The sequence below is a fragment of the Lampris incognitus genome, chromosome 1, assembly GCF_029633865.1.
Source record: "Lampris incognitus isolate fLamInc1 chromosome 1, fLamInc1.hap2, whole genome shotgun sequence".
Lineage (NCBI taxonomy): Eukaryota > Metazoa > Chordata > Actinopteri > Lampriformes > Lampridae > Lampris > Lampris incognitus.
Window position 1 is genome coordinate 117,571,045 of NC_079211.1, and position 25,175 is coordinate 117,596,219.

The 25,175-nt window shown below is 44.7% G+C and overlaps 1 protein-coding gene across 4 annotated transcripts in view; it reads left to right on the forward strand.

Moving 5' to 3' along the window:
* dhfr (dihydrofolate reductase) overlaps window positions 1–25,175 on the forward strand; it is a 112,173-nt gene that overhangs the window by 63,845 nt on the left and 23,153 nt on the right. The gene's annotated exons all lie outside the window — the stretch shown is intronic.

Sequence of the window (25,175 nt, forward strand, 5' to 3'; positions counted from 1 at the left end):
GCATAGCATACACTCTACACGTCAGGGGCTGCCGTGTCACATACCTTAGCGTGAAGCCCACCCCACGATATCTTATAGGGTGTAACGTACTAACCACTCTGTTCAGCAGGACAGGCATCCACATACTTACCCATGTAGGTACTGAGACTAATTGCATTGGGAATGGGGACCCAGATCCCTTCATTAACCTAATCTTTCAAGGTAAATAAGTGCTATTACTACTCCTACAAGGCGTGCTTATTATGCCCGCTACATAGAGTATCCACCTTGATTTGTGCTTTGGCGTTCTCTGCCTTCAGAGCTGTAGGCGACTTTTCAAGCTCTGTAACTCTCCCGTCCACGTTTGTCAGAGAGGTTTCAATGTCCGCCATTTTTTCGACATTTGCAGAGACAGTAGTTTGGAGGACTGATACAGAAGAACGTAACTCTGCTAATATTTCCTCCTTCACTACCCCCACGTCAGCTTTGATACCCTCTCTAAATTCCTTCACTATACCGTGTCAGTTGTTAGCCCGCTCGCACACAGTTTAGGTGGCGAGGTCTTGTTGGTGTTTTTAACCCTGCCGCTTTTGGTAGACATTGTTACAGGTCAAACAATGATCGTAACGATAATAACACTGATAGTTATAAAATGGCGCAGGTTTAAGTAAAAAAAAAAAAGCGTGTTTTAAAGGAATTAATTATACAGAAGATGAGGAGAGCTTTGGAAAGACGTCCGTACTCCGCCATGACCCGGAAGTCCCCTTCAACTATTACATTTATCAACTTTTTTCCTTTCCTTTTCACTTTTCCTTGACTTTGCTTGAAATTCAGGTGTTCATGAGGCAAACTAACAGTCAGAATTTAAAAGGTTAAAACCTGCACCCACCCACACACATATCTATCTATCTATCTATCTATCTATCTATCTATCTATCTATCTATCTATATCTGTCTACCTATATATATATATATATATATATATATATATATATATATATATATATATGTATGTATATATATATATATACACTACCGTTCAAAAGTTTGGGATCACCCAAACAATTTTGTGTTTTCCATGAAAAGTCACACTTATTCACCACCATATGTTGTGAAATGAATAGAAAATAGAGTCAAGACATTGACAAGGTTAGAAATAATGATTTGTATTTGAAATAAGATTTTTTTTACATCAAACTTTGCTTTCGTCAAAGAATCCTCCATTTGCAGCAATTACAGCATTGCAGACCTTTGGCATTCTAGCTGTTAATTTGTTGAGGTAATCTGGAGAAATTGCACCCCACGTTTCCAGAAGCAGCTCCCACAAGTTGGATTGGTTGGATGGGCACTTCTTGCGTACCATACGGTCAAGCTGCTCCCACAACAGCTCAATGGGGTTCAGATCTGGTGACTGCGCTGGCCACTCCATTACCGATAGAATACCAGCTGCCTGCTTCTGCTCTAAATAGTTCTTGCACAATTTGGAGGTGTGTTTAGGGTCATTGTCCTGTTGTAGGATGAAATTGGCTCCAATCAAGCGCTGTCCACTGGGTATGGCATGGCGTTGCAAAATGGAGTGATAGCCTTCCTTACTCAGAATCCCTTTTACCCTGTACAAATCTCCCACCTTACCAGCACCAAAGCAACCCCAGACCATCACATTACCTCCACCATGCTTAACAGATGGCGTCAGGCATTCTTCCAGCATCTTTTCATTTGTTCTGCGTCTCACAAACGTTCTTCTTTGTGATCCAAACACCTCAAACTTGGATTCATCCGTCTACAACACTTTTTTCCAGTCTTCCTCTGTCCAATGTCTGTGTTCTTTTGCCCATCTTAATCTTTTTCTTTTATTGGTCAGTCTCAGATATGGCTTTTTCTTTGCCACTCTGCCCTGAAGCCCAGAATCCCGCAGCCGCCTCTTCACTGTAGATGTTGACACTGGTGTTTTGCGGGTACTATTTAATGAAGATGCCAGTTGGGGACCTGTGAGGCGTCTGTTTCTCAAACTAGAGACTCTAATGTACTTATCTTCTTGCTCAGTTGTGCAACGCGGCCTCCCAGTTCTTTTTCTACTCTGGTTAGAGCCTGTTTGTGCTGTCCTCTGAAGGGAGTAGTACACACCGGTGTAGGAAATCTTCAATTTCTTAGCAATTTCTCGCATGGAATAGCCTTCATTTCTAAGAACAAGAATAGACTGTCGAGTTTCAGATGAAAGTTCTCTTTTTCTGGCCATTTTGAGCGTTTAATTGACCCCACAAATGTGATGCTCCAGAAACTCAATCTGCTCAAAGGAAGGTCAGTTTTGTAGCTTCTGTAACGAGCTAAACTGTTTTCAGATGTGTGAACATGATTGCACAAGGGTTTTCTAATCATCAATTAGCCTTCTGAGCCAATGAGCAAACACATTGTACCATTAGAACACCGGAGTGATAGTTGCTTGAAATGGGCCTCTATACACCTATGTAGATATTGCACCAAAAACCAGACATTTGCAGCTAGAATAGTCATTTACCACATTAGCAATGTATAGAGTGTATTTCTTTAAAGTTAAGACTAGTTTAAAGTTATCTTCATTGAAAAGTACAGTGCTTTTCCTTCAAAAATATGGACATTTCAATGTGATCCCAAACTTTTGAACGGTAGTGTATATATATATTTATTTTTTGCAAAGATGCACAAGCAGATCACAACTACAGCCACAAAGTTGGTTGTAGTTGGTTTGATAATAATAATGCATTTCATTTATGAGCACCTTTCAGAGCACTGAAGGACACCTTACAAAACACAGTTAAAAACAAGCAGCACGGGGTGCCCCGGTAGCTCACCTGGTAGAGCACGTACCACATAAGGCTGAGTCCTTACCGTAGCGGCCTGGGTTTGAATCCGGCGCAGGCCCTTTGCTGCATGTCATCCCCTCTCTCTCTACTATAAATGAAAGCGAAAAATGCAAAAAATACATAAATAAAAAACAAAAACAAAAAAACAAACAAGCAGTGCTGTATCAGATGCCATAAAATCAATGCAGGGGTATACAATAATAAGTTAATACAACAGATAGATATAAAATCATCATCAATGTGGGTTTAACTATTAAAATCTGGATCAGACTGAATATGCCAGTTTGAAAAAGTGCATTTTGAGATGGCATTTGAAGGTGGAAACAGAGTCTATTCTGCCACCCCTATACGCCCTGCACAAGCTGTCAGATAGACAACTCCTCCTCCAATCACCATGCTGAAGAGGGTGCTGAGTTCCACTCTGTTTAATGGTTGACTGGAAGTAGGGTAAAACTACAAGAGACAAAACGCAACAAACATACAAATTTCGATGCATCAATAAAAATGACTATGAAATGATACATGAGTTTCAAGTGTGTTACTGCTATGCAATTTCTAGCATACGCCTTATTATTGACCAACTAAGGTGAGTATTTTGGCTAAACCGATGACAACAGATTATCACATCCAATTAATTTGCTAACGTTAGCATTCGCTAAAAACGGCACATGTAATAAGAACTCATACAATAAAATACGAAATATTTACATCAAGCCAAACTAATATGACTAACAAATGTGACTTAGACTTATGTTAAGAATATTAACATGCCGACAGTGCATCCAAAAGCATGAAATGTATGTAGAGAATAGCGATATCGTGAACAAAACGTCTCAAGGCTTTATGAAGTTTTCTGTTGACTACTGCACTTCCTGTATTGTCGCTGTGGTGCTGGTGACATCATCAGTGAACAGAAGACTATTAAAGAGACGGTACACATTAACTAATACTGACAGCACACTCCCCACCTGGTATCCTAACATGCCACTACCTTTGTCTATAACAACACAAACAAAGAAAAAGTGACCTATCATTACTCTGCGGGAAGGAGTGTCACCACTTGAGTTATAGGTCTTAGGAAAAACTTCATCCCTTCTTTATCCACAACCTTGATGTCCACCTTACGGATTTTTCCATCATCACTCGGGAATACTTTACTGATGCGCCCTAATGGACAGTCATTCCTTTTGGACTGAGAGTCTTTCATAAGCACTACAGTCCCTTCTGCGATGTTCTCCTTGTCAGCCTGCCACTTTCTTCTGGGTTGAAGCGTAGACAGGTATTTTTTCTGCCACCTGTCCCAAAAGGTGCTTGCCAAGCTCTGCACCTGTTTCCATTGGCGTCTGTAGAGGTCAGTACCATCAAACTCGCCTAGAGGAACATGACATGGGCCAGACTTCTGTGTAAGTATAGTTGTGGGCGTCAGAATGAAAGTGTCCTTCGGATCTGTGGAGACGGGTATCAGAGGCCTGGAATTCACAATGGCAGTCACCTTGGCCATTAATGTGGTAAGCACTTCGTGAGTAATTCTTGAGGGTCCCATTTTAAGTATCATAGAGTCCAGAATTTTCCAAGTAATACCAATCATCCGCTCCCATGCACCCCCCATATGCGAGGCATGGGGCGGGTTGAAAATCCATGAACATCCTTGTTCTGCGAGAAACTTAGACAGTCTGTTCTCATCTAAGTTGGAGGGGATGTTCAACTCTCTGCATGCTCCTACAAAATTGGTTCCTCGATCAGAGCGTATCTGCTTCACTGGACCACGAATGGTGATAAAGCGTCTCATGGCGTTTATGAGGGAAGACGTGTCAATACTCTCTATGATCTCAATGTGGATTGCTCTGATGCGTAGGCAGGTGAATAGCACTGCCCATCTCTTATCATTGGCGTGACCTCCCCTGGTGCGGCGGGTAGAGATGGTCCAGGGTCCAAACACGTCAAGTCCCACATATGTAAATTGAGGTTCAATGCTGACTCTGTCCATGGCTAAATCTGCCATTTTCTGCACTTCACATCTGCCACGGAGCCTTCGGCATGTAACACATCTGAAGATGAGGGAGCATACAGATCTTTTAGCTCCCACGATCCAGTAACCTGCCATGCGTACAGCACCTTCAGTTAAATGCTGCCCCTGATGTTGAGACTGCCCATAATAATGTCTCACAATGAGCACTGCAAGGTGATGTTGTCCAGGGATTATGATGGGATTCTTCTCATTATGTCCAATGTTTGCTCGAGAAATGCGTCCTCCAACTGTCAGCAGGCCGTCCTCTCCTATGACAGGACTCAGGGCAAGGAGAGGGCAATCTTTTGGGAGGCTCTTACCATTTCTATTGCACTGGATTTCATTTGCATAAGCCTCTGCATGTACAGCTTTAATGACGACATTCTTTGCTCGTGCGAGCTCATTCACAGCACAGGCTGTAGCACAATGATACCAACCTTTACAATCTCTCAACTCTTTGGGTGGATCTCTTTTGAAAGAGCAAGCAATATGTATCAGACGTGCAACACTCTGAAGTAGTGACTTCCAGGAGGAAAAGCGCTCAAAGCATCCTGCGCTAAGGTGGAGTTCTTTGGTAGTACTGCTGAGTGCCGTTACTTCGGGACGCACATCTACATCTTCATCGGGGCTCACCAGGTCAAACATATCTGCACTGCAGGGTGCCTGGTCTGGCTGAGTCAAGAACGCTGGGCCTGTAAACCATGTAGTGTCCTTAAGGCGGGCTGTGGGGACAGATCTTGAAGCTAAGTCGGCTGGATTCTTGTTGCTTGTTCACAAACACGTAGAATCTACGTTTTTCATTGTTGATGTAACCAAGGACAATTTTGCTGTCAGTACAAAAGGTTACCTTGTTAAATTCAATGTCCATCTCTGATCTTATGAGCTCAGCCACATCCACAGCTAACACGGCAGCACAGAGTTCGAGGCGGGGAATGGTTAAGTCTGGACGTGGGGCAAGCTTGGCTTTCCCAAGAATGAAACCTGTCTGATGGTTCCCATGTGAGTCCGAGATCTTCAGGTATGCCACTGCACCTATCGCTAAGACAGAAGCATCTGAGAAGATGCAGAGGTCTCTGTTTGGAGCAGTGGAAGGGGATGCTTGGGTGTAAGGCCTGGGGATGTGAAGATCTTGGAGCTGGGAGTATCTTCACTGTTCCCACATTTCCAGCTTTCCAAGGGGTAAAGGCACATCCCAGTCTTTAGAGTCTGCTGTAAGGTCTCTGAGCAAAGCCTTGCCTTGTATGACGACTGGTGCAGCGAACCCAAGAGGCTCGTATAAGCCATTCATGGTAGACAGGATTCCACGGCGGGTGAATGGCTTCCGATCGCTTGACACCTGGAATGTAAATGTGTCACTCTTAAGGTCCCAGGCGACTCCAAGTGTGTGTTGAACTGACAACGTGTCACTGCCCAGGTCTAGTTCTCTCAGGCCAATGGCATGATCTTCTGTAGGGAAAGCACTCATGACTTCTTTACAGTTTGATGTGATCTTGTGGAGCCTTAAATTAGAACAAGCCAACATCTTTTGTGTTCTTTTGAGGAGGTCGATGGCAGCCGCAGTGGTAGCTAATGATTTTAAGCCATCGTCAACATAGAAATCTCTCTCCACAAATTCTCAGGCATCTGCTCCATACTCTGCCTCACCCTCTCTTGCTGCTTGTCTGAGACCATAAATCGCAACAGCAGGAGAGGGGCTGTTGCCAAAAACATGAACTTTCATCCTAATCTCCACGACATTCTTGCTTTCGTCATTATCCTGATACCAGAAGAATCAGAGGAAGTTTCTGTTGTGTGGTCGCACAACAAAGCAGTGGAACGTCTGCTGAATGTCTGTAGTAATAGCCACTGCTTCTTTCCTGGAGCGCATGAGCACTCCAAGAAGGCTGTTGTTGAGGTCGGGACCAGTCAGGAGTGCATCATTGAGAGACACGCCATCATACTGACAGCTTGAATTGAAGACCACCCTGATCTGGCCTGGCTTTCTTGGGTGGTAGACCCCAAACAGTGGTAAATACCAGCATTCCTCATGCTTCTTGAGTGGAGGAGCCACTTCAGCATAACCTTGCTCCAGTATCTTCTCCATAAAGCCAAAGAAGTGTTGCTTCATGTCAGGTTTCCTTGAGAAAAACCGCTCTAATGACCTGAAACGATTCAGGGCCTGTTCTCTGTTATTGGGTAGATGGCGTCTCTGAGGCTTGAAGGGGAGGGGGGCTACCTAACTGTTTCCTTTATCTTTGTAGAAGCTTTGTTTCATGATATGAAGGAAGGTCAGGTCTTTGATGGAAGGGGCTAGCTTTTCATCATCTTCCGTTCTCTTGAAGACGTCATCTCCCGTATGAAATCTGCCTTTGTCTCGTGTTGGTTTCTTAGCTGAGACATTAGTGTGCATTCCTCAGGCCTTCATTTTACAGAAACTCTCCTTCACATGAAAAGTGTTAGGGCATGGTTTAAAGAGTGACTGTCTACCATTTTCGAGGGTGTTGGTAAAGAAGACATTGATGCTAAGTGGCTTATGGACTCTGCCCAAACAAACGTTACCGACTAGGACCCACCCAAGGTCTGGTTTTTGGGCATATGGTGCGTCATGTGATCCATTTTTCTGTCCCTTTGCCTTATGTATTCTGATAATATCTCTGCCAAGTAGCATCATGATTGGAGCATCATGCTCGAGCTCTGGGATCTGGCCTGCTATAGGCTGTAAGTGTGGGTGATGAAGAGCAGCTTATGATGTAGGGATCTCCAACCCGTTATTTGGAATGTTGTTACACTCTATTAAGGTTGGAAGAGAAAGAGTGACATGCCCATCTATGGAACTTACTTGAAAGCCATGCGCTCATCTCCCACTTGTCTCTGCCACACCTGCGCAGGTTTTTAGACGGTAAGGAGAACTGTGGCTGTCCAACTTAAAAACATCAAAGAATTCTGGTCTCACCAAGGAACGATTACTCTGGTCATCAATGACATCATACACTTTGATTGCCTTATCCTGCTGACCATTCGGAAACACTTTGACGAGGCAGATCTTTGAGCAGGTTTTACCACTCAGATTACCTCCACAGACTTCAGTGCAATTGGCTGACACATCTTCTTTGGAAATATTACTCCTCTCCCCGCCATGATCTTCAGTAGGGGTGAGGGCATTTACGAACTCGGGTTCAGGCCCTGGGTGTAGAGCAGAGTGATGCCCCTCACTGCCGCACTCATTACACTTTAAAGACCTTTTGCAATTCCTTGCTAGGTGTGTGGTTGACGCTATGCATTTAAAGCAGATGCCATTCTGCTTTAGAAAGGCTTTCCTGTCTTCCAGAGACTTTTCCCTGAACCCTCTGCATTTGTGTAAAGGGTGTGGCTTCTTATGAATTGGACACAGCTTTGCTGGATCAATGTTAGCCTTTTGCATGTCTTCGTCTGATGTTTTATTCAGAGAGATGTCTGTCTTGTGGACTGAGACAGATGTTCTGTTCGAGTTTCTAAGGTGTTCTGGTTTTGTGTGGTCTGCATGGAGAGGGAGAAAGAAACTAGGGTCATTGCGCATCTTTGCTTGATCTGATATGAAATCAACAAGGACAAAATGGAGGAAAGGAGACCTCATGCTGTTTTTTGAACATGTAGCCTCGCATCATCCATCTCTCTTGTAGATTAAAGGGCAGTTTTTGAACTATGCTGGTTACGCCCCGTGCTGTATCTAAACAGGCAAGACCAGAAAACACCCCCTCTGATTTTGCTGCTTGAAGCTCCATCAACAGGTCTCCCAGTTATCTCAGTTTCTTCCAGTCTTTGTTTGAAATCTTTGGGAAGCTGTCAACTCTTTTGAGTAATGCACTCTCAATGACCTCAGGTGCCCCAACGCATTCATCAAGTCGCTGCCAAATCATCTGAAGTCCCTTTTCTGGCTTATAGACATGTATGGCTCTTATCCTTTTTGCTTGTTCTCTTGACTCTGCACCTAACCACTTGACTAGGAGATCCATCTCTTCTTTAACTGAGAGGTGAAGGCCTATTGTGGTGTTCAAGAATGATGCTTTCCAGGCCCTATAATTTTCTGGGCGATCATCAAACTGTAGTAGGCCTGTGGCAATAACTTCTCAACGTGCCATGAACCTAACAAGATCAGACATATTCTGATTGTTTCCATAGTGATCCTGTGGGTTGCTAACAGGAAACTGGGCATGTGTTTTTGGTGAAGGTGGGTGTGGCTTGACCTGTGGGTAAGTCTGAAATTGTGGCGCTGGAGTTAGGGCTGGTGGCTGTGCCACACCATGGTGGAGAGTATCTGCGGGTAAGTAACTATGATTCTCAGATGGCCTGACATGGCCGAAATAAGCTTTGTGTTTCTGCTCTCTAAAGCCTGAATGCTCTGTGGTTTGTGATGGCCTGGTAGCATTTGCATCAGAGTAGGTAACTTGTCTCTCCACGCTGATTGCATGTCCACTAGGGAAATATGCTCCAACATCATAGGTGGCCCTTGTAGATGGCCTGCTATGAGGAAAGCTACTGTCTGTGTCTAGGCCGTACATTTGGGATGGCACTGGTGGTGGCCTTGGCTCTTCTGACGTTATGACTGGGTCTGCCTGAGTGTCAGTCCGTAGTCTGGTCTGCTCTTGAACATAGTCAATGGTTTGCTGAGCAGAATCATGAGCACTGAATCCTACATCACTTTTCAACTCAAAGTCCAATTCTTTGTTGCACACGAGAGCTGCCGCCAATGCTTCAGCCTTTGCAACTGCTGCTGCTGCTGTTTTTTCAGCATTTAGGACATCAAGTTGTGCATCTAAGCATACTTTCTCTGCATCCAAGTGTGCTTTTTGCATTTTAATCTGAATTTCCTTTTCTGCATATTTTACTTTAGCTTTGGCCTCTTCAGCCTCTGCAAAGGCTATGGCAGCCGCTGAGCTAGCAGAGGAGCCGCGAGAGCGTTTAGATGTTGCTGACCCGCTAGACCAGGTAATACAGCTGTTTGGGGATCGTGACTTCTGTTCTTCCTTAATGTCGTGGAAGCCTGATTATTAAGCTGGTGTTCTGTTGTAAGCCTTTTTCACTGTTCTGTTGTGATGACTCTGACCTGTTCTGCTGTATCTCAGCTCATTAGGAAGCTGTCGTTTTACTATTCTGCCACCCCTATACGCCCTGCATAAGCTGGCAGATAGACAACTCCTCCTCCAATCACCATTCTGAAGAGGGTGCTGAGTTCCACTCCGTTTAATGGTTGACTGGAAGTAGGATAAAACTACAAGGGACAAAACGCAACAAACATACAAAGTTCAATGCATCAGTAAAAATTACTATGAAATGATACATGAGTTTCAAGTGTGTTACTGCTATGCAATTTCTAGCATACGCCTTACCCCAGAAGCGGTATCACACCTTTGTTGCGAACAGGGTTTCGGCCATTCAGGCAGGTTCCAGGCCTGATCAGTGGCGCCATGTGGCTTCTAACGATAACCCAGCAGAAATCGTTTCTCGTGGTTTAACAGCGCAGTCCCTCGTTGACAGCGGTATGTGGAAGAAGGGACCATGGTTTCTGGCTAAGCCTGTAGAGTACTGGCCTATGTTAGATCTTAAGGCTACGGTAAATCCAAATGATCCTGAGGTCAAACAGTCACCACAAATCAGTCTGAGTGTTGCTAGTGACATTGTTCAGAACTTCATTTTGTATCACTCATCATGGTTTCCACTCAAGAGGAGAGTTGCTTTGCTTTTAAGAGTCAAGGCTTGGCTAAGATTCAAGGTCTCAGGTGACGATGTGCCTGATATCTCCCTGCCAGTTAATTCTCAGGAGATGGAAAAGGCAGAGCTTGCCATAATTCGCTTTGTTCAGAAGAAAGAATTTCCATTGTACTTTGGGAAAGAGTTGCCACAGAGAGGCATGCTAGCTTCTCTCAGTCCTTGTGTCTCTGATGATGACAACCTACTGGTGGTCAGTGGAAGGATATCATGGGGGGAGTTTGAGGAGACAACGAAGCATCCTCTTATCCTGCCGAAACGACATCACATTGTGGATATAATAGTGTGTGAAGTTCACCAGACTCATGGTCATGTTGGCCAGGAACATGTATTACCAATGGTCAGACAGAATTTTGGGTGATTAGTGGTAGGCAAGCAGTTAAAAGGGTCCTCAGACAATGTGTTACATGTAGAAGGTGGAGTTCCAAGGTAGTTACACAGCGCATGGCAGATCTACCCAAATGCAGATTGGAGGCCACCTATCCGCCATTTAGTGGCGTGGGGATAGATTTCTTTGGTCCACTGACGGTGAAATGTGGCAGAAGTGTTTTGAAAAGATACGGGTGTTTGTTTACCTGCATGACGGTCAGGGCCGTCCACCTCGAAATTAGTCACTCACTTGACACGGATTCCTTTATTCACTGTTTGCACTGATTCATGGCTCGTAGAGGTTGTCCAAAGGACATTTACTGTGATAATGGGACCAATTTTGTAGGGGCTGAAAGACAGCTGAAGAGATTGCTTGAGGGTTTGGATCAGAATAGGATTCAGGGAATGTTGCTCACCAAGGGGGTGGACTGGCATTTTAACCCACCTAATGGCCCTCATATGGGAGGTGCCTGGGAGCGTTTAGTTCGGTCGGTAAAAAAGGTGTTGCGCCCCATGCTTTCAGAACAAGTAATGGATGATGAGGCCCTTACTACCCTAATGTGCATTGTTGAGTCTGTGATAAACAGTAGAACGCTCACAACTCTTTCAGATGATGTGTCTGATTCGGAGCCGCTTACCCTGAATCATTTACTTTGCCCAGGTACTTGTTCATTTGCTTACCCAGAGAAGGAGTTTGATCACAATGATCTCTATGTCAGACGCAGATGGCGTCAAGTTCAGTATCACACAGACATTTTCTGGCGAAGATGGACCAGAGAGTATCTCCCAATGTTGCAAGCTAGGGCAAAGAGGCACAAATTGCAAAGGAATACCGCAGTTGGAGATGTTGTTTTACTAGTTGAAGAGACTCCAAGGGGAGACTGGCCTTTAGCGAGAGTAACAGAGATTTACCCAGGGGCATGTGCGCAAAGTCAAGGTTAGGACAAATTCACAGAACTTACCCGGCCTATTACAAGGTTGTGCTTGTTGGAGGAGGCAAATTAGGATCTTCCTGTATTGATCTTTTGCATCAGAAAACTGTACTTAGCTACCATTGATATTTTCAAGTAGTTTGAATTTTGTTTAAAAAAAAAGGGTCTTTATTACAAAAAAAAACTGATGTCAATTCTTATTTGGCTGTTAAAAGAAGGTTTTTTGTTTTGTTTTTGTAAATATGTGACGCTTTGATATGTCTTGGAAATCATTAGGTAATGATGCATTGATTGCTTTATATTAATGTGCTGTATGTTACTTAATTTTTGTGTAAAGGTCCCTTTACGGCCCTTTAGGGGGGAGTGTAAGTTATGTACAGTAGTTTGGATAATTGTATGCCCGCCTGGCCAGCAGGTGAAGCCATGGAGGCACCAATCTCAGTAATATGAGGCGCATAGATGACGTCATCATGCAGCGCAGGCGATTCAGAACGGTGCAAAGAAACGAAGCACATGGTTGCATGGAGTTGAGCTCCCGAAAAATACAAGAGTTAATTAAATGCGATAAAGTGGAAACATTGTAAGTACACTGTTTTGTAATTATATGTGAATTCCGAGTATTATATACAAATGTTAGATCGAGTTTGAATGTTTGTACAAAGCTAAATGAGCTCGGTAGATTCTTGTATAATCACCAGACTGAGCTAATAGCAGTAGCTATTGTGTTGTTATGATAACACATGTAAAATGCCGATAATATTGTTTGTTTTCTTATTATCGATGTGAATTTCATTTGACGCATTGTAAATTGTATTCGGTAACGTTAGTTTATTTCTGCAAATGCTGAGTAAATATCTACTAATTTGATGTTAATAAAAATGTATAAGTGCGTGGCACACGTGGTAATTGAACTAAATGGAAATGTATGTATGTTCATGCAGGTTGAACCAGCACATTACAGCTTCATCACAGCTCATCACAGCTTCATCACAGCTCATTACAGCTTCATCACAGCTCATTACAGCTCATCATAGCTCAGTACTGCACGTGTACAGCATGTGTACAGCCAGTGTATGGTCGCACAGCCGTGGTCAGCATTTCGTCATTCGGCACGCTGTAGGATTAATTAGCCCACCAGTGGCATCCCTGTAGATGGCCAGCAAGACGAAGCTCTCTCCACTCCAGTTTTGGTTTAACTGCGACTAGCTGGCTCTCAGATAGCAGGCATCTGCAGCTCACGCCACTCTCTGTCTCTCCGTTGTGAGCTCCTTTTATCGTCTTCTTTGTGAATGATTTTTTTTCCTCGTTGCCTATGCACGACAACTGCCAAACTCGACTTCCTTCCATGTCAAAATAAAAGCTGCCGTTCATTTAGGATCTGACAGCACACCGGTCTTGCCATTTCTGTTCCTGCCCCTGCTTTGCTCACCTGTTCCCCATTCCCTGATTGACTCCCCAGCAGTTATATTCCCCCGGTTGCCCTGTCCTTTTGTCGGATTTTTATGTTAGCCTGTTGCTTCATGCTGTGTGCTCGAGCCTTCCTTGCTGTTTGTACCTTGCCTGTTGTTTTGGACTTTTGACCCTCTGCCTGTCTCTCCATTTGTTGTAAGCTTGATTCCTTAATTTCTAACATTAAATCATTGCTCTATCCCAGCCTGTCTCTGCTGTCTGCGTTTGGGTCCTCAGTTCCTCCTCCCAGCGTGACAGTACAATCCAACCTAATATGGACCCAGCGGACTGTTCATTTTTTTCTGGGACTAGGTAAGCCTGTTTCAAAGCCTTTGTCTGGTGTGACTGGCGTCCGGCTAGCTTTGGGCCTGCTAGCCATCATCCTGTTTCCCAGTCTGCTTGTGTTGGGCCTGCTAGCCGTCAGCCTGTCTACCAGTCGGTAAACCACCAGTCTATTTATGGTGCTGAGCCAGCTCCTGCCCTACCCATTCTGGGGAACCTGTCTGGCCCGTGGAGGTCCCTGTAGTTTGCGCCAGGCTTCGTGGCAGGAAACCCAGTGTTTCATTGGGCTGTGTTGCAACCAGACCAGTCTGTTCTAGAGCCCGTCCAGTCAGTTCAAGCCAGCCTTGTGTCCCCCAGCTGCCAGCTGCCTTGGCCATGCCAGCCGATGCCTTCCACATTTTCCTATGCTGCCGGCCGACCTGTCAGTATGCACTGCCCTTCGCTGCCCAGCATCCCAGTCTTCGCTGCCCAGCGTCATTACAAGGGTTCAGTCTGTTTCTGTTCCCAAGCCGCCGGCCACCCCAGCCAACATCCTTCCAGTGGCCCAGCTTCCTGTGTCTCAAGCAGTCCCACCTCCGACGCCTGCACCCCGAGTGGTCCCGCCTCCGGTGCTTGTCCCCCTGAGCGGTCCCGCCCCGACACCTGCCCCCCGAGCGGTCCTGCCGCGGCCCTGCTGCCAATGCTCACATCCCGAATGGCTCTGCTGCCTACGCCCGCACCCCGAGCAGCCTTGCAGCCAACGCCCACACCCCGAGTGGCCCTGCCGCCTACGCCTGCACCCCGAGCAGTCAGTCCGGCTGCTGATGCCCACACCCCGAACAGTCCAGCCGCTGACGCCTGCACCCCGAGCCGTCCACTCCCCTCAACGCCCTCCGATCCAGCATGTTGAGCGGTTCCGCCGCCTGCACCCCGAGCGGCCCTGCTGCCTATGCCCGCACCCCGAGCAGTCTGGCTGCCGACATCCGCACCCCGAGAGAGCCCCCCACCCCCCGACACCTTCACCTCAAGCGGCCCCATCACCTACACCTGCACCGAGTGGTCCCACCCCCCGGTACCGCACTCTGTCCAGCCTCTCAAGTGGTCCTGCCCTCCGATCCCGCAACCTAGCCGCCCTCCAGATCGGTGGTGCCCTTCAGTCCCACCCTCAGGCTGTCTGCCTGAGATCCCTGGCCCCATTCATCTGCTCCCAGACCACTTGGTCCTGAATCCCTCCCCCAGACCCCCTCCGCCCACCCTGCTTGGTGCTCCTGGTCCTTTCATTTGGGACATCTGGAATCTGTCCCTTGGGGGGGGGGCGGGGGGGTTCTGCCATGGTCAAGTTATCTGTGTTTCCTGTTTTATTTTGAAGGCTCACTGGTCTTGCCATTTCTGTTCCTGCCCCTGCTTTGCTCACCTGTTCCCCATTCCCCGATTTGGCTCCTCAGCAGTTATATTCCACCTGGTTGCCCTGTCCCTTTGTCAGATTGTTATGTTAGCCTGGTGCTTCATGCCGTGTCCTCAAGCCTTCTGTGCTGTTTGTACCTTGCCTGTTGTTTTGGACTTTTGACCCCCTGCCTGCTTCTCCATTTGTTATAAGCTTGATTCCTTCATTTCTACCATTAAATCATTGTTCTATCCCAGCCTGTCTCTGCTGTCTGCATTTGGGTCCTCAGTCCCTGCTCCCGGCATAACAAATTGAAATTTTTGAAGACACTTGAGGGGAAGACCCAAGAGGATAGAATTGCAGTAGACAGTACGGGATGTAACCAGAATGGATGCAGCACTGCCATTCTCATTTAACTGCCTGTCCTTCCAACTGTGCCCCAAGCAGACAGTTGGAAGGACAGGCAGTTTAAATAAATAAATAAATAAACCTCTAATAAATGTCACATGTATATCATCTAATGGGGGGGGGGGTGAATAATAAAGACGTTTTACTTATAGTTACAAAGGAGATATATTTTTTCGGTGTCTACAGCTGGTGACCAATTCATTTCTATTATTCAAGGAGGACATATCAGGTCTGCAAATAATAAAATACTTTCCTACCAAACACAGGTTACATCTTTTATCTCTTGTTGAATATGCATTGCTCTTTGCAAGTGTAACCTGCACGACAGGGGAATGGGCCTATGCTTGCGCAGGGACAGTTTACAGTCTAATGTCTAAGTTCAGTGGAGATTGGTGTAGGTTTTTTTCTAGACCAGATTCTAGTACTCACCCCAAAGACAACACACACACTCGTGGGTATAGTTTACAATAAAAAAAACCAATTTATTTCAACAGTTCAAAGTAAAGTTATTTCAATATCAATACTAAATTAGATGTGTTATATATATATATATTTTACTCTATTATACTTTTTAAAAGTTCTTCCTAATATTCTATTTATTGTCTATATCTATCTATATTCTATTTTATACCCTTCTAATATATTACTTATGCAGCCATATTCTACACTAACAAATTAAAGAAAATAATCCAAAATAAAGTATGAGTGCACTCAAAGAAAATAATAAAGAAAAGAAAAGGGGGAATGATTCAGTCTTCCAATCTGTGCAAGGTGCAATGTCCAGATCCTACCACAATCACAGGCGCAAGTTAATGTAGAGGCGATGATGATGAATCCAAATCCAGGGCGATGATGGGGGCAATCCAAAGGGGGTATCCAAGGGTTCCAAACGGTGTAGCAAGGGGGGTTGTTCGGGGTACTAAAAAAACCAGTCTGCACAAAATTGTACAGATTCCTTATTAATTGCAATCTCTATCAAACAATTACAAACAAAATAAAAATACCCAAATCTAGAGTCAATTCTCAGAATTAAATCATTTCCTACATATAACTAATATGCGGCTGAATGACAACTGCCTATTGCTGTAAGAACAGTTAAAAACAATGTCATCGCAGCCAGGCTGTGGCACTATCAACGTGAATTCACGTCTAGCTGGCTGCTATGGGTTCCATGCATGCCATGTAGCCCGAGTTGGCTCGGTGGCTAGTGGCGACTGGAGCTTACAGTTTTTTTAACAACAAGCATATTATTATATTAAAATGTCTAACATTCCTACATCAAATAAACCCTATGGACCGGGTGTCCTGACTGGTTTTAAAGCTCTGAATCATATGGGAACTGCTAAGGATCATAGATATACGTTTTAGCTGGGTTAGCTTAGCTTAGCAACCAATGGAAAATTGTCAGTCTTTAGATTTCAAGATTTTAAACTCTTATCTCACCAGGATTCCAGCAGCGTACAAAACACAAGAGAAAAGAGTCTTCCTTCTTCCTTCAACGGGAGATCATCTGTCTTTGGATAAAATCAAGATATCCTACGTAAATGGCTATGATTACATGGAACACAGAAAGCTGTTTACTTTTTAGCTTTGGCTAGCGGCTCACCAAGGAAGCTTCGTGGGAGGGATCTTTTTTGTCGTAGTTCAAATGTCCTGTAGCTCAAATATCCGTAGTTCAAATATCAATAATTCAGGTATCCATAGTCAAAGTTGTCCGTATTTCTAAATATCCGTATTTCTCTTCTCTATTGTCGACGGTTGTTTGCATGGTTTAAACTCTGTAGCTCGTGTGCCTCCTAGAGGCTACTCGTGGAACTTACATACGTCACAGGGTACATGTAATCATGTGGGTTACATTCTCCCCCTCTAAACCGCATCAGTCTCTGCATGCGTCTAAACACTGTATGGTCTTGCAGAGGGCACTCTAGAAGAATCAGGGACATTTCTGCCCAAACTTTCGAAAAATGAGGCCATGGCTAGGACTAAAGGTCTTCCTAGTTCACCATAACAGAGTCTCTCAGGGGGATGTCTTTCTCTGATAGATCTTCTGATCGGTTCGCTCTCAGACGGGTTTCCGTCAGACAGGTCAGCCTGGCCTGTCACACCAGTGGGCGGTGCACTCTCGGGTTCAAGTGGGTTGTTTTCAGGTGAACGTCCTTCAATAGGTCCAAATTGAGGTACAACAGTAGTGGATGATGCGGGGTCTCCCTCAGGTAAGTGTCTTCGAACAGGTTGAGAGAATTCATCTGTGACTACTTCTGTCTCACGCCCAATTGGTTTCTTTTCAAGTAACTGATTGTGAACAGACTCAGGGGTATGGGGTACTTCACTAAGGAGTGGACTATCAGATTGGGAGAACTCCGACGGACTTGGATTCAACCCGACTGGGTTCAACAGTTCCGTGGCACGTGCTAGAGGGGTGGCCTGTGTGGTTGTCCTAATGCTTTGGGGAAACCTTGTGGAGATCTGTGGATAGCAATCCTCATCCTCGTCACTGCTGGGCATATCTGGGTCAACAATATTGTCGTGCCTGGTCTGCTGCGAGACTGTTTCCCTGCGTCTCAGCCTCCTTGTTGGTAAGTTTGTGTCAGGTTCTGAGACTTTATCTGTAACAGGTAGAAAGCCGCAGGGCAGAAGAAGGTCTCTGTGAAGGGTACGGTGTGGACCTTCACCCTGTTCTTGCTTGACGACATACACTGGGCCATCTCCCATCCTCTTCACCACAGTATGGACTTCCTTTTCCCATCTGTCCGCAAGTTTATGTTTTCCTCTTAAATTGACATTCTTCACCAGGACTCTATCTCCGGTAACAAGTTCTGCGGCTCTGATCTTTTTATCAAACCTGGCTTTATTCTTCTCTCCCATCTTCTTAGAGCTTTCAGAAGCAAGTGCATAGCTGTCTTGGAGGCGCTGTCGAAGATGTTTAACATACTCTGAATGCGACTTGAATCCAATTTGGTCTGGTGTAAGGCCTAGAACCAGATCAACGGGTAGTCTTGGCTGTCTACCAAACAACAATTCATATGGAGACTAGCCTGTGGTGTCATTTTTCGTGCAATTGTATGCATGGACTAGCGGTTTGACAAAGTCCCTCCAATGATATTTATCCTTGTCTTCTAGTGTCCCGAGCATGCTGAGAAGGGTCCTGTTAAATCTCTCGACAGGGTTTCCACGTGGATGGTATGGCGTGGTTCTGATCTTTTCGGTTCCAATCAGACAGCACAACTCCTTGATGGTGTGGGATTCAAAATCTCTCCCCTGGTCACTGAGAAGGCGACTTGGAAAACCATACTGTACAATGAAGTTTTCCCACAGTGTTTTGGCAACCGTATTCGCCTTTTGGTCTTTCGTGGGGATGGCAACGGCAAACTTGGTGAAGTGATCCGTGATGACGAGGATGTTTCTAGTGTCCTTACTATCAGGCTCAATACAGAGGTAATCCATACACACCAGTTCAAGGGGATAACTGGTCTGTATATTCTCCATATGAGCAGCATGCTGGGAATTGGCTTTCCGCCTCACGCATCTTTCACAAGTCCTGCACTTCTGTTCAACAGACTGAAACATCTTTGGCCAGAAAAATCTGGAACGAACAAGATGAAGGACACGCTGAGCGCCAAGATGACCGACTTCATCATGAAGGCCTTGCAATGCTCTTTCTCTGTGGCTACTAGGCAGCACCAGCTGATAGATCTGATTCCCACGATCAAGACATTTCCTGAACAGTACTCCATCTATAAGCTCTAGTCTATTCCATTCTCTAAGGAGCAGCTTGACTTCTGACAGTTCAGAGGACATCTCTTGAAAAGTGGGTTTTCGGTTTCCTTGAATGAAACTGATCACACGTCTGATAGATGGATCCTGTCTTTGAGACTGATACCAGTCATTGTGAGTCATTCCAGGGAGGGTGCCTTGTCCAGAGAACACAAAGTCATCAGGGATGGCAGAAGCATCTAAAGCTAAGGATTCAGCAAGAATGGGGAGTTCTGGCTGCAAATAGTCAGCCAAAGTGGTCACAGAGTGGCGTTGACATAAAGCAGACAGCATGTCACCAGAAACAGTTTTGCTTTCTCCATCCAAAACCCTTTGCTTCAGCTCTTCTATCCTCGCTTTCTCCTGCTTGAACTCCTCATCTTCTTCTGACGGACTCTGGGGTCTTCTGGACAACCCATCGGCATCTTGATTGCTGATCCCAGCCCTATACTTTATGGTGAATCTGTAGGTTGACAGAGCGGCTAACCAGCGATGTCCTGCTGCATCAAGCTTTGCTGTGGTCAACACATAAATTAGGGGGTTATTGTCTGTTAAAACCTGAAATTCTGTTCCATAGAGGTAATCATGGAATTTCTCACAGATGGCCCATTTCAAGGCGAGGTACTCTTGCTTGTGGGCAGGATAGTTTTGTTCACTTCTGGATAGTCCTCTGCTGGCATAAGCTACAACCCTCAGCTTCCCATCGTGTTCCTGATAGAGCGCAGCACCGAGACCATCGCGGCTGGCATCAGTATGCAGGACGTAAGGAAGATTGGGATTGGCGAAGGCAAGAACAGGGGCCGAAGTCAGTTTATCTATGAGAGTTCTAAAAGCAACGTCACACTCTTCAGTCCACTCATTTCCAAAAGGTAAGGTGGGATTGATGGAAGTCTTGACCCTGTCCTTCTTGTAAATCTTCCCTCTTTTCCTTGGAGCAACATAGCCAGCAGTTAGAGCATTCAATGGCTTTGCTATTTTAGAGTACCCTTCCACAAAACGTCGGTAATATCCAGCAAATCCTAGGAAGCATTTGAGCTCTTTTCTGTTGGTGGGTTGAGGCCATTCTCTCAAAGCAGAGACTTTGCTTGGATCTGTGTGGACTCCATTGGCATCTACAACATGGCCAAGGTATTTAACAGAAGTCTGGAAAAAATGGCATTTTTCAGGGGACAACTTTAGGCCATAGTCTTTGAGCCGGTTCAACACTTTCATCAATCTGGCCTCGTGCTCTTCTAGTGTGTCAGAGAAGACAATCAGGTCATCCAGAAATACTAGTACTTCATTGAGATGCAGGTCTCCAACACATTTCTCCATCAGTCTCTGAAAGGTGCTTGGTGCATTTGTCACACCTTGGGGCATACGATTAAACTCATAGAAGCCTAGAGGGCAGACAAAAGCGGTCTTGTGCTTATCTTCCTCTGCAACTTCTACTTGATAGTAGCCTGACTTCAGATCCATGACAGAAAACCATTTGGCTCCACTAAGAGCAGAGAAGGTGTCTTCGATGTTGGGGAGAGCATAGGCATCTTTGATCGTTCTCATGTTCAGCTTCCTGAAATCTATGCAGAGTCTTATTGCACCATTCTTCTTCTTGACAACTACAATGGGGGAAGCAAATGGAGACTCTGACTCGCGAATAATTCCAGCGTCTAGCAGCTCTCTTAGGTGTTGTTTGACAGCTTCTCTGTCAGAGGGATGAATGGGTCTGGGTCGCTCTCTAAAAGGGGCCTCATCCTGGAGTCGGATGCGATGTTTTACTGCAGTCGTATGACCATGAGACAAGTCATCAACAGCAAACACCTCTGGCATGCTGTTCAGCTGGTGTGTGATCCGTTTTTTCCACTCTTCTGGAATGGGGGAATCTTCCAAATCAAAGTTGGTGGTGTTACTCTGAGACTGAGGGATGTCAGGCACAGTCATATTTTGGGATTCAGACGGCATCACATACTGTGCTACCATCATTTCAGCTATCACCTGCCTTGGATGCAGTGTGACACTACGATCAGTCACATTTCTGAGAATGACAGGAATCTTGTTTAAAGATCGAAGTGGAGTTTCTATCAAGGAATTTTCAACGAACACTCCACCAGGTAAGGAAACGGTTTCAGGGGATTCGACCACGAAAAGGGAACGTGGGAAATGTTTCTTCACTCTGACATCTCCAAAGACAGACACTTTTCTTCCTGGTGGAATGGTGACAGGATGGCGTCCATGCAACTTAACATGATTGGCTGAAATCTCTTCCTGATGACTTAGGGCAACATGCTGGAACAGCAAGATACAGTCACTATTGATATTGGGCCTTTGTAAGAATTCTCTTCCATGCTTTTCTATGCCACCTTCATATAATCTGTCAAGGACATTGGTTCCAATCAATAGGGGAATCTGAGTGTTAAAATGGCAATTTGGCACAATGAGAACTAATGAAGAGACCTGTTCAGCTACGCCAGTGATGCTGCTGGGGAAGGAGATGAGGGCTTGGATATAATCCTGGTAAGGAACATGTTGGCCACCTGCACCTTCTATCTGGAAAAGAGTCTGAATGGGCTGGATGGGGAGGAACGATAAGTGGTTCAAGTAGAATGTCTCTGAAATGGTTGTTACTTGGGAACCGGTGTCAAGGATTGATTCACATTCTATTCCTTCAATGGAGAGAGATGCAGTGCAGCGTGGCCCTACAAGTTCACAGGGAAGGGATAGGCTATTTTGGTATCTTTGTCTGTATCTATTTTTTCTTGTCTGGGTTCTATTCATAATATCATTAATGGGTTTGGGACTGTTATGCTGGTACTTAGCTCCTGAACGTCCCGAAACAGGAGCTGCTACTAGTTTAAAGGCATGGAGGTGAGGGTATGCGTATTCCTGTGAGCTTCACGTTTTTGTCTCAGCTTGGTGTTCTTTTGATGGACAAGAGCGGGGTTGGGGGCACTCACACAGTGGGCAGCAATGTGACCATCTCCACCACATTTAAAGCAGAACCATGGCTTGGGAAAACGACGCGTGTAAATTCGAGGTGTGGAGGCATTCATGACCATGCAGCTGGTTTCAATCTGAGTTCTGTTTGGCTGTGGTTCTTCCTTGATGGACAGGGTTGCAATTTGTTTCTTTAACTCAGCTACCTCATCGCGGAGTTTCTGTGTGTCTTCATTTTTGTTTTCGGCTGGGGCTTCGATTCCATAAACAGTGTGGGCATGCACTGAAGCTTTTGAGCTCCCTAGATGTTTCTTCATCCTATCTAGTTTAGCTGAACGACGGCCTTCTTCTGTCCTAAGCTGATGAAGCAATTCAGGAAATGAGGGTGGGCTATTTTTTTTCTGTTCAAGCTGAAGACCTAAAATCAACGAGTGGTCCCAGCATCCTCTGCAGAACTGTCTTATTAAGTGTTTTTCTGAATCTACAAGTGAAGCTCCCCCTCTAGAGATGACTTTAGTGAGGAGGGTCTGAAGTCTGAATAAATAATCAGATGGCTTCTCTCCAGAATTCTGGTTTGCACTCAAGAATGCAGCAAAAAGCTCTTCTCCATCTTCTACGACTCCAAAGGCTGATTCGATGTGGTTTACGTACGCAACAGGGTTTGCATTGACACCAAGCGGTTTCACCATGTCAGAAGCTGGACCAACCAAACTCTCTAGAACCTTTCTGATTTTTTGTGAATCGGTGACATAGGTGTCACTTAGAAGCAGCTCAACTTGAGTTCTCCAAGCTTCATAATCTACTTCCCCATTTGGCTTTGGAAGCCTACCTGAGAAGGTTCGAATTTTACTTGGGCTACTGTATGGTTGTGTTGACTCATTCTTAATAACATGTTCTACTACTACGTTCTGGATGCTCGGGGGATTAATGATGTCTTCTTCAAGGCTCATTGAATTACGCATGGATGAGTGTGTGGTTGGAGCACGGTGAATGTCAGATATAGATGGCCGTCTGTTACATTCTTGGGTCATGCTAGGTGTGTGCTCAACATCAATGCTAGGCTTAGTGTCTTGCATAGGGCTGTGTTCCGGTAAAGACGTGTTGTCAGTTTTCTGTGATGCTGTAGACCGAATGCGCCTCAGTTCATTTTTTAAGATGGAGGCATAGCCTGACATGGCACTACCACCAATAGCGCTGAGTTCTTCGAGATATTGCTGGGCTAAGTCTTTGCCTATTTCCTCTTGACATATTTGTCTAATTGTTCTGACATTCCATAGAGTAGTTGGATCAACAGGGCTAGGTATAAGGCCAAGGGTATCTGGGGTTATCCTGGTGATTGACTTTTCACACTCAAATTCTATTATTACCCTACCATTAGGTTGGTTGGGCTCATCCACAACTCTGATGCAGGATGAGATCTTCCCATGTTGTTCGAAGAAGCTTATTATCGTTTCGGCAGAGCTCATTTCATTGACACCTTCAACTAATAAGCAGTTTTGTCCATGGACTTTATACTGATTGCAAAGATCCATATTGACTGTGTTATTTTCAAAATAAAAATATATATAATCAAGTATTTTATAGAGAGGTGTGGTCAGTGGGGTAGTATATGGCCTGAAACGCTAATTAACCAATCTCCTGGCTGGCTCGCCAACTTTCTGTAACCTGCACGACAGGGGAATGGGCCTATGCTTGCGCAGGGACAGTTTACAGTCTAATGTCTAAGTTCAGTGGAGATTGGTGTAGGTTTTTTTCTAGACCAGATTCTAGTACTCACCCCAAAGACAACACACACACTCGTGGGTATAGTTTACAATAAAAAAAACCAATTTATTTCAACAGTTCAAAGTAAAGTTATTTCAATATCAATACTAAATTAGATGTGTTATATATATATATATTTTACTCTATTATACTTTTTAAAAGTTCTTCCTAATATTCTATTTATTGTCTATATCTATCTATATTCTATTTTATACCCTTCTAATATATTACTTATGCAGCCATATTCTACACTAACAAATTAAAGAAAATAATCCAAAATAAAGTATGAGTGCACTCAAAGAAAATAATAAAGAAAAGAAAAGGGGGAATGATTCAGTCTTCCAATCTGTGCAAGGTGCAATGTCCAGATCCTACCACAATCACAGGGGCAAGTTAATGTAGAGGCGATGATGATGAATCCAAATCCAGGGCGATGATGGGGGCAATCCAAAGGGGGTATCCAAGGGTTCCAAACGGTGTAGCAAGGGGGGTTGTTCGGGGTACTAAAAAAACCAGTCTGCACAAAATTGTACAGATTCCTTATTAATTGCAATCTCTATCAAACAATTACAAACAAAATAAAAATACCCAAATCTAGAGTCAATTCTCAGAATTAAATCATTTCCTACATCTAACTAATATGCGGCTGAATGACAACTGCCTATTGCTGTAAGAACAGTTAAAAACAATGTCATCGCAGCCAGGCTGTGGCACTATCAACGTGAATTCACGTCTAGCTGGCTGCTATGGGTTCCATGCATGCCATGTAGCCCGAGTTGGCTCGGTGGCTAGTGGCGACTGGAGCTTACAGTTTTTTTTAACAACAAGCATATTATTATATTAAAATGTCTAACATTCCTACATCAAATAAACCCTATGGACCGGGTGTCCTGACTGGTTTTAAAGCTCTGAATCATATGGGAACTGCTAAGGATCATAGATATACGTTTTAGCTGGGTTAGCTTAGCTTAGCAACCAATGGAAAATTGTCAGTCTTTAGATTTCAAGATTTTAAACTCTTATCTCACCAGGATTCCAGCAGCGTACAAAACACAAGAGAAAAGAGTCTTCCTTCTTCCTTCAACGGGAGATCATCTGTCTTTGGATAAAATCAAGATATCCTACGTAAATGGCTATGATTACATGGAACACAGAAAGCTGTTTACTTTTTAGCTTTGGCTAGCGGCTCACCAAGGAAGCTTCGTGGGAGGGATCTTTTTTGTCGTAGTTCAAATGTCCTGTAGCTCAAATATCCGTTGTTCAAATATCAATAATTCAGGTATCCATAGTCAAAGTTGTCCGTATTTCTAAATATCCGTATTTCTCTTCTCTATTGTCGACGGTTGTTTGCATGGTTTAAACTCTGTAGCTCGTGTGCCTCCTAGAGGCTA